The 15,969-nt window shown below is 37.7% G+C and overlaps 1 protein-coding gene and 1 long non-coding RNA gene across 7 annotated transcripts in view; one reads left to right on the forward strand and one right to left on the reverse strand.

Annotated features, from left to right (window-relative positions):
- The window catches only part of rtn4rl1a (reticulon 4 receptor-like 1a), a 111,696-nt gene that overhangs the window by 51,535 nt on the left and 44,192 nt on the right, over positions 1-15,969 (reverse strand). The gene's annotated exons all lie outside the window — the stretch shown is intronic.
- LOC120482439 (uncharacterized) overlaps positions 1-15,969 on the forward strand; it is a 43,348-nt gene that overhangs the window by 9,877 nt on the left and 17,502 nt on the right. For 2 of the 6 annotated variants that reach the window (XR_016149539.1, XR_016149538.1), the window contains exon 1: positions 7,369-8,682. This is a non-coding gene — a long non-coding RNA (uncharacterized LOC120482439). Of the gene's footprint in view, positions 1-6,993; positions 7,346-7,368; positions 8,683-15,969 lie in introns of those variants that run through there. The other 4 variants (XR_016149540.1, XR_016149542.1, XR_016149543.1 and 1 more) reach the window with 4 other exon arrangements.

The raw sequence follows: 15,969 nt of genomic DNA on the forward strand, positions 1-15,969 counted from the left end.
ACTATCGTAACGTAATATCATATTTTCCATAGCACGTGAACACAACATTAGTGTGACCGGGTTGAGATAGCATGAACAGTCACAATCAAGCATTAAGAATCAGCTTTGCCGTAAAAAAGTTACGTTTTTATTTTATTTGTTGTTCAAGTTTTGTGTTTTTGACATTATTCATTTGCTTTTTAATATTTCTAATAATTTATTTTAATGTCAGTTTTAAAGTTCTTCAGCTTTACTTCTAATTGTATTTAATTAATTTCTTTATCAAATATTTAAGTTTTATTTCAGCTTTATTTAAATTACAACTATTACACAACACTGGACAGTAAGAGCTACACAATTAATGTGAATAACAGGCCAAATATTGAGGGTTTTTTTAGTTCATGTTCAAATGACTTTGCTATGATCACAGTGCGAGACATTAAGATGAAACTCTAAAGATGTAAGACGACTGGGGCCTTTTTCTCAGGAGAAGCCGGAGCAAACATCCATTTTGCTCTCAGTTTAATCTCATTGCTGTCTGAGAAACAACCGAGGCATTAAGGATGCGTCTCAGAAAGTAGCATTCTAGCGTTTTACAAACATTTGTCATTTTAAAAAGATTCTTCACTAGATACTTAGTCGTTTTATGTTGTTCCTTTTGATAGTTTCTTATGACTATTATCTAATGATATGATAAGTCACTGTGTACTAGACAAAATATTTGGCTTTTTTGTCATTCCAAATGTACTTTATCCATGTAAAATGAGTTTTAGTGGAAAATGTTGAAAAGGAGTTATCTCTTTCTAGAGTGTCCATGATGGCGCACAAGCGAATGTTAATGGAATAATTTCCTGGGAAAAAAGTGAACTTCCACATTACAATTTCTCATTGCTTTGCCGTCTTAGTTTTTTGCATACGCATTTGTGTGTGTGCGTGTGTGTGCATGTGCTTCTGTGCATGTCAAGCTAATCAAAACTGTTCTGTTTTGATGTGCTAGCTCTCTGTTGTGTTCTGCTTGAATGGGCATCTGAAATCAATTCCCATCCTTGATTGTAACCTGCCTCGTTTTATTTATGTAATTTCCCCCCTCACCCCCCCCCCCCATTCTCCCTCAATGAAAGCTGATGGAAAAAGTCAAACAGATTTCCAAGGGATTCATCCAGTCTAGTCCAGCCCGAACAGCGCCACCTAGAGATGCGTCAGATCCTATCATTGGTTTAGCGTTTGATTTATGCGGGTTCATCTTGATTTAACGATCAGGATTGGCTAAAACGAGCGTGGAAGGCAGTGTTAATAGTGCGGCATGAATCATCAGCAGAAATCTGACAGCATGCACCAATTTCATTCAATTTGCATTCGACAAGCATGTAAAGCAACCAAATGAAATGTTACAGAGTTTTCCTTTTCATCTCGACAAAAGGCATCTTCCTGGTCGGCTCTGGCGGTGCGGGTGTGTTGGCAGAGCAGAAGGAGTTGTACATCACAGCTGGCCGGTTCAGTAATCACAAAGCGCACAGACTCTTTCCTGTCTATCTCCCACACAGAGAAAGTGAGTGAGAGAGACAAGCAGAGAGAATGAAACAAATCGAGAGACGCTGTGAGAGAGATCCAGCAATGTTGAGATGGTCTGGTGCAGGCCTGGATTATGGGACTGACCCCTCGGGCATACAATGCAAAAACTTTTCTTTTGGCCGATTTTGTAGCCTAAAAAAATTATATACTGTACGTCTAATGGTACACTCTCAGAAAAAAAGGTACAAAAGCTGTCACTGGGGCTGTACCTTTTCAAAAGGTAAACTTTAAGTCCATTTTAAGTCTTAATATGTACATTTTAGGTGTTAGTATGTACATTTTAGGTGCTAATATGTGCATTTTAGGTGTTGATATGTACATTTCAGGAGCTATTATGTCCATTTTAGGTGTTAATATGTACATTTTAGTTGCTAATATGTAAATTATAGGTGCTAATATGTCCATTTTAGGTGCTAATATATCCATTTAGGTGTTAATGTACGTTTTAGGTGCTACAATGTACCACTAAGGTACCAATATGAAGCGTTTGGGTACAAAAGTGTACCTTTTGAAAAGGTACAGCCCCAGTGACAGCTTTTGTACCTTTTTTTCTGAGAGTGTACAGTATGTCCGTAATACCATGTAAGACTTGTTTACTGTTATTTGAATGAAACAAATATATACTAACTAAATCAGTTTCTCTGATCTTCCAGACTGATCTCATGAAATGGCGTATGTACGACACGCCAATTCGTATTTCCATTTTTGGCGTGCTATCCACACGCATAATCGCTTTTCAGCGTGTTTATGAACGCTGTTGACTTAATGTTACTACTGTATAGAAATATATGACCCTAAACCTACCCGTCACTGGGGTTGATAGCATTTATGAGTGTTCCCCTACCATCCTAGGAAAAAAATTATCACTCCCCAGATGTAGATCTACATTTTGCTTCGTTTCGCTCGGACATTTAACGGCGCGTACATAAACGCGGAATCACTCGGACATTTAATTGCGTAGAAATACACGCGGATCGCTCAAAATGCGTATAGATAACGTATAGAGAAAGTGGCGTGTATGTTTACGCATAAGTCATGATGTCATGTTGGTTCTTCAGTATTTAATATAATTCCTAACCAGTACGTCATCGACAGTAAGGGCGGTGCCAGGAGCTCAGTGGCACCGTTTTAGCCCCAAAAATCCTTAACAAAGCAATAGTGAAAAACAGTTTAATGATCTAATTCCACAATTCACTACTTCACAGTTCACAATCTTTGTAATGTGTGTTTTAGCAACACATTTCTAACATTCTAAAGTAGAATTGGTTTTACAGTTAGCCTGACTTCGTCATACTTGTATTCTTGTCAGAATATGAGTCTGAAACTGCTCCGTTGGGCTTTGATTAACCGAACCAGGTCTTAACCGAATGTCTTATGTCTTAACCGAACCAGGAAAAAAAAAAACTTTTGCCGAATCATGTAGGAAGGACGGCAAAAATATCTTTCCGATCGACAAATGCCTTGATTGCAGTTAAAATGAATGCGCTGTCGATTCATTTAAAAAAAAAAGACGCGACAGCAGAATCTATCTCAATTCTCCAGCTGCAGTCATCTCTGAGGGAAACCAGTTAAGCGCTCTTTGATAACATGATGATTACGTCCCTGCAGATCACCTGTCCATCATCGTATAAAGCCCGCCCTAGCAATTTGATTGTATTTTTGCCTCATAATTACTCCTCAATGGATGGATCGAGTCCAGACCAAACTTCCCGACCAAAAAATGTTGTGGGTGGAGTTGGGGCTGGCATCCAGGCTACTTTACAGTGACTTGAAGGACACATTAGCTGTCCCTGATATTTCAAATGGCCCAGACTTAAGTTACATAAGTAAGGAACAAGCGACTGGACTTCCCATAATGCCGGTACAAACTCTCAAGACAGCTGAACTGCAATGTCAGCTCTGAGCTGAGTGAACACAATGAAACAACTGCCAACTCTCCACACGCTATTACCAGCCCACCTCTCTCTCATGGAACAAAGGAAATCTTTAGTGAATGCCAGGCTGACACACATTGACAATTTTTTCCTTCATTTTACCATTAATAATAAGAAATTAAGAATTGTCAAAAATAAGTAAAAAAAACAAAGAAAATGTTGTTTATATTATTATAAAAATATTAATTCAACACTGAATTAATTTAACATTAATAAATAGCCCATTTCTATAAGCAACATTAGTAAATATATAGTTAATAAACCATATATATTTAGGCCTATCAAAATCATCAACTTTGTGCTGATTATACAAATAATTGCAATTAGCGGTTAAATTCTGTTTGTCATTTATAGTGTAAGCTTAGGGCTGGGCAACGATTAATCGTGATTAATCGCATCCAAAATAAAAGTTTGTGTTTACATAATATATGTGTGTGTATTTTGTATATAAAAATCCACACACATGCATGTATATTTTTGAGAAAAATGTGTTATTAATATATACAATATTAATATTTATAATAAATTATGTCTAAATATATATACAGTATATACATGCAAATATTTCTTGAATATATACATGCATATGTGTATTTGTATATACAAAATAATTATACACACTACTCACATATATTATGTAAAAACAAACTTTTATTTTGGATACGATTAATCGCGATTAATCGTTGCCCAGCCCCAAATTATAATAAAATAATAATAAAATAGGTCCATATGTTTTAATTTATTGCCGTGAAAATTAATATATTATATAATTTAACATAATGCAGACTGAGTAAATGCACAAACATTTTTTTTTTTTATGAAGGAAGACCTTGCTTTGACTATATCTTAATGTACTTTACAACAGTGTTTTTTATTTATATTCTTTGGAAAAAAGGGAATAATAATACATATTAAACTGCACAACTGTCTCAAACAATTGCGATTAGATGTAATAACCAAGATTAATTAAATGACAAGATACTTATTTCAGTAAACAATGCAAAATTTCCACTAGTGGTCTTTGGACCTCACTGATCCTCCAAGCACTTTCAGTGAATGTGATCTCTCGAGGCTCTTAAAAGTTTTCCTCATCCCGTAGACGGCGGATGCGATCTTTAATACGGTGTCGGGACTGCGGCAGGAGCTATCATTCCACGAAGTGCGACGATAACTCTCAGTTGTGTTCAATGAGGAGAGATCAGTGAGCCTTTAGAAGACACCACTCTTTTATGTCATATTCATGCGTGCTGTTTTTATGTTCTCGCAGGCCAGCTGTCTAAAAGCACCACTGTATAATTGATGTGTTTTTGCAGGCACAGGCTGAGCGCAGACAGCGGGCTATAAACCCCTCTCAACAACATGTTCCTCTACGCCTCCTCCTCCCAGATGGCCTCCTCTATCTCTCCTTCTTTCGCTCTCTGTCACACATGCACTCTCTCTACCTCTCATGCATATCTCCCCCTCTTTATTTCTCTACACGAGGACAAGAGGTTAAAGACTAAATTGGTCATCCTCAGGAGAACTGGGTGATTTGTGGCAGCGTGTCTTGGCTTGAAGAAGAGACGGTAATTATGAGTACCTGCCCGGTAAAGGACAAAAACGTGTGTTTTTCTCCGAAAGTCCCGGCAGGACTGTAATCTGTGAATATTCATGAGGATGTCAAAAAATATTGACTTTCACAAATTCCTAAATTTCACACATTATTACAAAGAAACAATCAACAAAAAGAATTGAAGAGTAGTTCACTTTTAAACAAAACTTTTGCTGATGATTTGCTCACCCTCATGTCATCCAAGATGTCCATGTCTTTCTTTCTTCAGTCGAAAAGAAATTAAGGTTTTTGATGAAAACATTCCAGGATTTTTCTCCATATAATGGACTTCAATGGGGACCAAAACAGTTCAAGGTCCAAATAAGAACTTCAATTTAGCTTCAAAGGGCTTTAAACGACACCAGACGATGAATAAAGGTCTTTGAAGTCCCTTATTTTGGTTTGGTTTTGGTTCCCATTGAAGTCCATTATATGGAGAAAAATGCTGGAATGTTTTCATCAAAAACCTTCATTTCTTTTCGACTGAAGAAAGAAAGACATGGACATCCTGGATGACATGGGGGTGAGTAAATTATCAGCAAAAGTTTTTTTTTTTTTAAGGTAAACTACTCCTTTATGTGTGAGAATATAAAAGTAGAAAGACTGAGATTTTATTTTCTTGTAAAACATACTCGTTTTATTATTTATACTCACTTGCAAAACTTACTAATAATATTTTATTCTTCATTATTATTATTATTTATCATTGCTGCTTTTGGTAAAAGTAAAAAAAAAAAAAGACACAGGCTGTTTTAGTATAGCACACATAACACCGGGATGTATTTATTTTTTCCACGTAGGCATATTACATAATAATTCTAATTACTACATTAATATCAGCTGATTGGCAGGTCAGCCTCCATAAACGGATAGCAGACCTTTTTAAAAAGCAATAATCCAGTGAAATGATATTATAATACTCTATTAAAAGTCACCAGCATAGAGTCTCCTTGGCCTGTCCTACACACTAGATTACCGTAATCTCTCCTCACACACTCTACCTGCTTCTCTTCACCTATTGGTCAGCTCGGCTGTAATGAAACCAGGGGGCTAATGCCAGAGAATAATGTTTTTATGAGCGACAGCAGAGGTCGGAATTAATGGCTCACGAGACGAACGCCCCGCGAGACGGGAAGTCGCTCCCGAGGGCATACAAATGGCTTCCTAATGAAGCTTGACATTGGTTATAGGTTATCAATGTGTGTGTGCGCATGAGACGAAAGAGAGAACGAAGAAGAAATGGGAGCAAAGCTAATTTTATGTGCTCGAAAACACTATGAAAATTATAACAACTTGAATTCATTGACTTCAATGCTGTAAAATGGCGCATGATATTACGGTAATGTACTTTAGTCTGCACCTGCTAACTGTCCCACTCTAGTCCCAAGACTATAAATATTGATATAAAGCATGAATATTCTTCCAAAGTAATTAACAATTTTAACATGACTGACTATATGAATATGGATATGAATGGCTGTGGGGGGATGATATCACACATGCCACATGCAAAAATAGGATATGTAAACTACGTTTCTACATTTTGACTGTAAGATCACAGCAAGAAGCAGTGTAATTATAGGAGTATATTTGTAACATACATACTGGTCACGACTTGGTTTGTTCATGTCATGTGATCCTGCCATGTGTCTTGTCATTGGTTAATCATCTGTTCATTGTTCACAGGTCATTAGTCTGTATGTAAGCCCTCATGTTTGCCATGTGTGTTTATCAAGTATTGTTTCCTGTGATTCTTTGTGGTGTAAGTTCATGTCCACGGTTTTGTTTCATGTTATGTCTTTATGTTATTTTTTTTTTAAAAACTGATGATTCCAGATGATGAATAAGGGTCTTATCTAGCTAAACGATCACTCATTTAAAAAAATATACAAAAGTTTAAGTTTTATAAGCACAAACATAAGTTGACTCTTGAAAAGATTTGTTCATTTTGATAAAGGAGTTCAAACAGGAGAGTCACGAACGCGCATCACAGAACAGAGTAAGGCGACCATTTGAGCTTATAAAACTTAAACTTTTTTTTTTTTTTTAAATGAGCGGTCGTTTCACTAGATAAGACCCTTATTCATCGTCTGGTGTCGTTTAAAGCCCTTTGAACAGTTTGCAGTTTGCACTGAAACACTCTTTTGGACCTTGAACTGTTTGGTCCCCATTGAAGTCCATTATATGGAGAAAAATCCTGGAATGTTTTCATCAAAAACCTCTTTTCGACTGAGGAAAGAAAGACATGGACATCTTGGATGGCATGGGGGTGAGTAAATTATCAGCAAAAGTATATTAAAACTGAACAACTCCTTTAAGAAGTATGTCTTATTATCAATGTTGAAAACAGTTGTATTGCTTAATATTTTTGTGGAAACCGTAATACATTTTATTGTTTGATTCTTTGGTGAACTTAAAGTCCAAACGAACATATTATTTGAAGTAGAGATACTTTTATAAATGTCTTACGGTCACTTTTGATCCATTTAATGCTTCCTTGCTGATTAAAAGTATTAGAATTATTTTAACCTTTCTTGCACCAAACTTTAAACACGGTCGTTTATCATGATTTACAAATATGTTAGACGTTTGCCAATCCATTTAGTTTCAAAAACTGTATGCAAACTTTAAATCCCGTATGAGATCACGTTGCAATATTAGATAAAAGGTCATAAACCATGCAGCAGAAAAAAGATGGATCCGGAAGATTCACGATCTCGCTGTAAGCACAGCGCAGGAGAGCTTCTCTCTTTAGTACCTGAGAAGAGAGACGCTGGATTAATATCTCTCTCCTGTTGGCCATTTCACACCAGAATGCTTTCACAGCAAAGCTCGGGGACGTTGGGGGGAAAGCACAGTTGAGAAAGAGTACACAGGAGCATGCATTAGCAAAACGAATGGGTTTTTTGTGTTTGTTGTGCTGAGACACCATCTAAATCTAGGGCTACTAAAGCTGTCAGATCAGTATAGAGGTCACAGTTCACATTGAGCCAATTAGCTCATCTATGTCATTGATTATAATGTGATGTGTGAGATGGTAACCCATACTCTGCATTTAACCCATTCAAGTGAGTGCATGACATTAGGAGCAGTGAGTATTGCAAGCTGATGCCCCAAAAGAATCATTAATGAACTGCACATCTAACATCTCTTTGTGTTTCACAGAATAATGAAAATGACATGAAGGTGCAAGTAAAGGTGGCCATTTTATATTATCCATAAAACCCAAATAAATGAATGATAAGTCCACTTCAGCCCAGAAATGTTGTATTTTGCATGGTTTCTAGCTGGACTAACCAGTGGTTTTCATCTGACGGACCATTTTTATGTTGCAAAAACCAGAATATGTTGTTTTTTTTTCAGCAGGAATCCATATCATCTGGAGACAAAGAGTGCAAAACCAAAAGAAAATGAGGTGACACAAACCGGTGGCTTTTCTCTCTCTGTCAGAACTGTAATTAGAAAAGCCAATGTGACCGGCACTCTGAACCACGGATCAGAGGACAGAGAGAAAAACAGCACATGAAAAGGAAGAACAAAGGCAGGAACAGAACACAACAGAGTGAGATGGACACCGGGACCATTTAAAGAGGAAAAAGAGTCAAGGTACAAGAAAGTGTGTGTGTGTGTGAGAGAGAGAGAACTGAGGGGGACATGATGAGAAATGCGCTAGTAAGCCAGTTTGTAAAGGTCTTTAGACAGAGGACCACGTCTCACTAAAGCAAGGACACAAGTCAAGGAGAAACACTTTTCACTCTCATGCTTAAAGAAGAAGATGCCCTTCAGAATGCTGGAATGTATTAACCACACACACACACACACACACACATCCTCATGCATAGACTCCTGACTCTACAACGCTATCTCACGACCAATTCGTACGAGCGAGTGAAATGTGACTGATTCGTATATTCGTACAACCTCAAGGCCTGTTCACACTGGGACGAATTTCGAGAGCGTTATTCGCCGACGTTTAACGCCTCGTGATTAAACAATGGGCCCGACGCGAAGAAGCGTCATTTTTTAAAAACGCCTCGGGTCGCGTCAAAAACTATCCGACCAATGAGATTGGCGCTTTTGCGGACGTGTTTGGAGCTTCTGAAGTTACAGTAAAACTCAACTTGGGGGCGCTCAAACACAAAACGGTCTTGCCGAGCATAGATATCTATATAAAGGCTAGATATGTCGTCCACGCTGCTGGCCGATGGAGGTCGACGTCTGCACCTGGCGGCCATCTTGTCACAGGCAGCTCGCTCACTCGTAACATTGTGTTAATGGTACATGTACTATTTAAATAACCATATTTTCTACCGATTTTCAAACGGTTTGGTTTGTTATAAACGTCAAAGATGTAGTTATGACACTGCATACTTATGAATAATAAGTGTATAAATAAATAATCATCCAGATAATTATAGCCACGTTGATAACGTTTGTAAGAAACCAAACCGTTTGTAAATCCGCCAAGATTTCAACGAGATAAGAGTATTTGTGTTCGTGCTGACCACTCATCTTATATCAGCTTGCCTGTGACAAGATGGCCGCCGGAGATGACGATGGAAACTCCGCCGTAACACATCTAGCCTTTATATAGATATCTATGTTGCTGAGCGCACATACGTAACGGAGAAGAAGATCTACGGCAAGTAGCGTCGCCGTCTACTCTATAAGACGAGGAAGACGCGAGGCAAGATGAATGTAGAGCTGCTGGTCTCGTTGGTGTTATAAAGAACTATATGACAAACGCGACTGCGACTACAAACATCTTGATAAAAGAGAACTGATATGAAGTGGTATTGCAGAGCAAATGGGCGCCATCTAGTGTCAGGGAACGAATTTGCACGTTCACTCGGCTCATCGTCAGTGTGTGAACACAAAAAACGCGTTGAAAAATGCTGGCGAATAACGTGCGCTGATTTTCGTCCCATTGTGTACGGCCCTTCACTCGTACAATTTGCCCAAACCCCATGACGGTTAGGTTTATGGGCGGGGTCAGGGGTAGGTCATTCCTACGAATTCATTACATTTATTCATTTAGCATTTAGCTGTCATTCCTACGAATTCATGCGAATTGGCCAACTACGATATAGCAAAAATCGTACAAGTGAGCTTGTATGAATTCCTACGAATTAGGCACCTCGTAAAAAGATACAGGCACATGCAAATTAACGAGCATTCTGAAGGAAAATTGCCATATCTACCAGAAAACAGAGTACAGGCCATGGTTTATTAGTTCATATGCTATTAAATCTGTACTTGCAAAACTCTGATAACACCAAGTTGTCTCTCTCTCTTTATATAAGTATCTGTATATCCTTTATAAACCAAAGTGTCATGGCTGCTGAAATCACTCTCAAAGTCTTGGGCTTTTGATGCCACAACATAGACTTTATTATCAGAGATATGCGTAAAGCATAGTTGTCTCTGACAGTCTTATATACAGTTTTGCACACGCTCAAATCCAAGGTGGAGTCAATGCATTTCATATATGCCACAATTGTATATACCAGTTGAGATCTCAGCTCATGTTTTCTCATATCTCAGTGCAAAGAGTCTTCAGTTCTTCATATAAGAGCATAAGATCGTATTATAATACAGCTGAACCCTAGATCGTCACGTCTTCTCTTTATGGCTACTCGTCATATGCACTGTAAAAATGAATATGCTTTATCTAATCAATAGAATTGTGGCAACAGATTACAAGCAATATTATTAATTAAATTTAACAAATTAGAATTGAGTAATAATTAATCAAATTATAAATTGTAAATATTAAATATTAAAATTATTATTATTAAAAGTTAACCATTTAAAATGAGTAAAGTTTACACCCAAACAAAAATTAACAAAAATATCTCACTAACAGACAGACGTCAAAGATATTGCCAACATTGAAGACACCTGATGTTAACATTAACAAGCAGAATCAGTGAAGGAGAAAACCGTCATTTTAAAACAAACACCAATCACCATAATGGTGACTTCAATTTATGTTTTTTTGGTTGTTGTAAGTTTTACTCATTTTAAATGGTTAACTTTTAAGCAATTAATTTGATTAATTATTACTCAATTCTAATTTGTTAAATTTATTTAATAATATTGCATGTAATTTTGTTTAGATAAAGCATATTCATGTTTACAGTGTGTGAGCACACACGGCTTAATGACAATTGTTGAATAACATGTTAAAGTAAATGGCTATATATTATGTTTAATTCATTCTGATTAATATAAATCTTCCCCAAATGCAAAATTAAATCAGGTATGTGAGGATTTCATGTGGACTTGGTCACCTCAGCAGTCCTCATTAATACTCAACAGTCGTTAAAACCTTGGGTTTGGAGTGAATGTTTAGGAGTTTTTCATTGCGTCCACAGGAATAGTTGCCACTCTTCTAAAAATATACACTTGCAAGTTCACTTCTGTCATTCCCTCCCTCTGTTCCCCCACAGACACACACACACACACACTAATCCATGTGATTGAAGAGCTCTCAGAAAGGTAATTAAATTTGCCAATGATCCGCTGTGCTGGATACACAAGCCTGCGTTCTGTGGAGGGGAACAGAAGAGCAGGACCTCAATAATAGCGGCGAGCTCGTTCATCAGCTCATGCAGAAGATCCCCTCATATTTCACGACACGGCACGAGGCTGATCTATGTGGCCTACACACTTAGAGAGCGCAGGGTTTACTCTGCAACAACAGACCCTCGGCGTCCATTGACATAATGGTTAGCGAACAGTAGCGCTTGTTTGTTTTGTGTCTGTGTGGGCGGATTTATGCGTCTGGAATCGACTGTGAAGATCAACAGCTCTGCTCAACAAAAGTGCAGATGCTACGCTAACTTAGACATGTTTTAGAGTATGAATTCGCTCCGATTTTCACATGGAGTAGTTCGCTTTTAGAAAACTTTTGCTGATAATTTACTCGTCCTCATGTCATCCAAGATGTCCATGTCTTTCTTTCTTCAGTCGAAAAGAAATTAAGGTTTTTGATGAAAACATTCCAGGATTTTTCTCCATATAATGGACTTCAATGGGGACCAAACGGTTCAAGGTCCAAAAGACAGTTTCAGTGCAGCTTCAAAAGGCTTTAAAAGATTCGAGACGATGAATAAGGGTCTTATCAAGCGAAATGATCGCTCATTTTATAAATTAATAACAAAATGTAAGTTTTATAAGCTCAAATGCTCGCCTTGCTCTGTTCTGTGATGCGCGTTCGTGACCCTCCTGTTTGAGCTCGTTTATCAAAATGAACTGATCTTTTTCCAAGTCAATTCATTCGTTTCGTTCGTTGAATGAACCAAACGAGTGGAAAAAGATTCGTTCATTTTGATAAACGAGTTTGAACAGGAGAGTCACGAACACGCATCACAGAACAGATCAAGGCATATAAGTATACATTATACGACTGATAGACATACACAAATTGAAAATACTGTGGAAACAATCTTGGATGCCCTTGAGGTAAGCTAAAACATACCAAAAATTAACTTCAAAGTGAACTATCCCTTTAAGCTTTTAACTAAAGTGACTTAATACTCAATTTTGTAGTCAAATTTGTTGTCTTTAACCACTACACAATACCACCCATTCTTGTGTTCGTTCAGTAGTAGTATCTAGTAGTAGTTCACTAATAGTATATGCATTTATGGGCAAAGATAATATGCGTGGCCTCTGTGCGTGTGGATGGTGTCACTAGCCAGCGCCGCCTGGTCTCTAATAGATCGGCTCATTTAGCATTTATTAGCATGCATTAGCATTCATTAGCTCCATTTCCAGCACCGATGGCAGTGATGGGAATTGCATCTAACAAGCCTTTATTCCAATGAGAGCGTGGGGTAAATAGATAATTGATTTTGAAAAGCCTTTTCGACCAATCGTAGCAATAAATGAACTGTAAGTGAATTGGGCAGGTTGGAAAGGTGCATAATGGGCTGGAGGAAAAGGAAAGATTGAGAGATTGGATTTTTGGCGGAGCTCATTTGGATAATTTAGCTAAAGCTCGGCCAGATGTGGAATGCAGACGTGAAAATACTCTTACGGTTCTTCCTCTTTCTTATGTAATTCAGAGCTATGGTGTTATTTTAGGAAGATGCTGTTTGAAGATGATTGTGTGAGCGATTAGGGAGCTGTCTGTTCTTATAAAAACAAGCCTCTGACATCACAAAAACTGTGTATACGTCCCACTCGCTCTGTTTTACTCTATTACCTCTAATGCAGATGTTGATATTGCACTTCTCTTCAGTACTCACCCTGCTAATTAAATTTAATTCTTTCATATCAAGCTGTCAATCAGCTTGTATAGATTGCGAGCAAGTGTACCATTCTCAGAAAAAAGGGTACAAAAGCTGTCACTGGGGCTGTACCTTTTCAAAAGTACCTACAGGGTGCATATTGATACCTTAATGGTACATATTAGCACCTAAATTGTCCTTAATAGCACCTAAAATGTCCATATTAGCACCTAAAATGTCAATATTAGCACCTTAATGTCCATATTAGCACCTAAAATGTACATATTAGCACATAAATTATATTAGTACCTAAAATGTACATATTAGCACTTTAATGTCCATATTAGCACCTAAATGTACATATTAGCACCTAAAATGTACATATTAGGACATAAATGTACAAATTAGTACATAAATGTACATATTAGTACCTAAAATGTACATATTAGCACCTTAATGTCCATATTAGCACCTAAAATGTACATATTAGCACCTAAATGTCCATATTAGCACCTTAATGTCCATATTAGCACCTAAAATGTACATATTAGCACATACATGTACATATTATTAGCACATAAATCATATTAGTACCTGAAATGGACATTAGCTCTTTAATGTTCATATTAGCACCTAAAATGTACATATTAGCACCTAAATGTCCATATTAGTACCTAAAATGGACAAAAGTTTTCCCTTTTAAAAAGGTACAGCCCCAGTGACGGCTTTTGTACCTTTTTTTCTGAGAGTGTACTTTCTGCACCATGGCTCCAAGGATTTTCTTTTCCTTCTAATGATATAGTTTGGTGGTCTAAGACCAATAATTAAGTAAATGTTTTTAGAAAGCAAGGGTTAGGGTTCAAGTTAACTTTAATGTGAAGTTGGAGCTTTACCAAGACCACCAACACAAGGTTACTTTAACTGTGCAGTTGTGTATGTGAGACTAAAAAAACTTTTTATCATATTCATTAGCAAATTTTCTCTCAAGTTTATATAAGACGTTCTCACCAGCGTGGCGTGGGCACTAAAACCCTTTCGCAACCCATGATTTGGACAATTCGGTGTCATGATCCAAACGCGACAGTTTTGTCACTTCCTGTGAGTGCATTAACAGATTGGAAGGTGTAAAAGACGTGAGTGGATTTTATGAAACACTTCTGACTCACAGCCGAGAAAGAAAGGAATATAAAAGATGGAGAGATCCATCTATTTATTACATTACAATTACATGAAATTGCGAGTGCTCCGTTCTAAATTCCGGGTAAAAGAAGCGAAAGCACGAGTGAGCTGAATGATAAATGACAGCGATTAGCGAAACGAAGAACGAGTCATAAAGGGGGGGTCGTGTAACAACAGAAAAACGTCACTTCGTCTCTTGATTGACTGTCATCAGCGCTCACCCACCCCCCTCCAAAAAAAGTGCCAAACTGGAAAGAAAGCATGACTTCAATGGCTTTTGTCAAATCACGCTTTGATCGGTACGGTACGATGAGTCACACAGAGGGAAAAGCGGTAAACACCATGACTAAATGTGGCAGTGGGTTGGCAATTTTTAGCCCATTTTATTCTTCCCATGTCTTGTTAAAGTGAGCACAATAGAGTTTTTCCTGCCTCCCTCCCACTTTCTGAGCTCTACGAATCCATCTCTCGTAATTCAGACATACCAAATGCCAAATTCGTACCACACGTTTCGCTATATTATGCTGTCACTTCTTTTTGTCTGGCTGCCGACGTCACTTTCTGCCCGTTTGCATTGGGATTTCTGCGCGCTGATGAACCTGATAGCCCATCCGGATGAAGCGACACAAAGCAAAGATGACATTGATTTAATTGCTAGCGATACCCATCCAGTGAAACTTGTGTTACTGAATTACATGCGCTCTAGGTCGTTGTGTCCCTATACGCTGATTAACTTACTTTAATTAGAATTATAATCAAAGCACTTGTGCATGAAACACAAGCTCAATTTGCTGGATTCAGAGTAGTGGACAGATATCGATCTGTCATCGTGTTCATCATGGCGAGTGTGTGTGTCGATGGCCTTTTCTTTTTCCTTTTCTTTCTTTTATATGAGTCATTTGCACAGATAAGTGACTCGTTTCCGATTACTGCTGCGTCCTGGAAACACGTGTCATGTTCTTTGCAAGCCAAAACCCACGAAACCACAAAACAAATGCACATATGGGAAAGACACAACACACATTCACTCACGCGCATCAAGCTGACAAGCGAACAGGCTATAAAAAGGTCAAATAAAGCACAGGCTATAAAAAGCTATCCTTGTGTTTTGCTAAACATTGCTGTCAGTCAGAGCACAGAATTTAAGAGAGAGAGAGACTTGTAATAGGATGTGTGTGTTGGGTTTTAACAAATCTGTTAAAGGGATACTCCACTTTTTTGGGAAATAGGCTCATTTTACAACAGTTGAGTTTTACCGTTTTCGAATCCATTCAGCCGATTTCCTGATATTTAGAAGAATATCATGCAGTAACCAGACAGTTTCTGGTCTCATTGACTTCCATAGTAGGAAAAAAATATACTATGGAAGTCAATGAGACCAGAAACTGTCTGGTTACTGATATTCTTCTAAATATCAGAAAATCGGCTGAATACATTCGAAAACGGTAAAACTCAACTGTTGTAAAATGAGCCTATT

Source organism: Pimephales promelas, chromosome 23 (genome assembly GCF_988280905.1).
Source record: "Pimephales promelas chromosome 23, fPimPro1.hap1.1, whole genome shotgun sequence".
NCBI classification, from domain to species: Eukaryota; Metazoa; Chordata; class Actinopteri; order Cypriniformes; family Leuciscidae; genus Pimephales; species Pimephales promelas.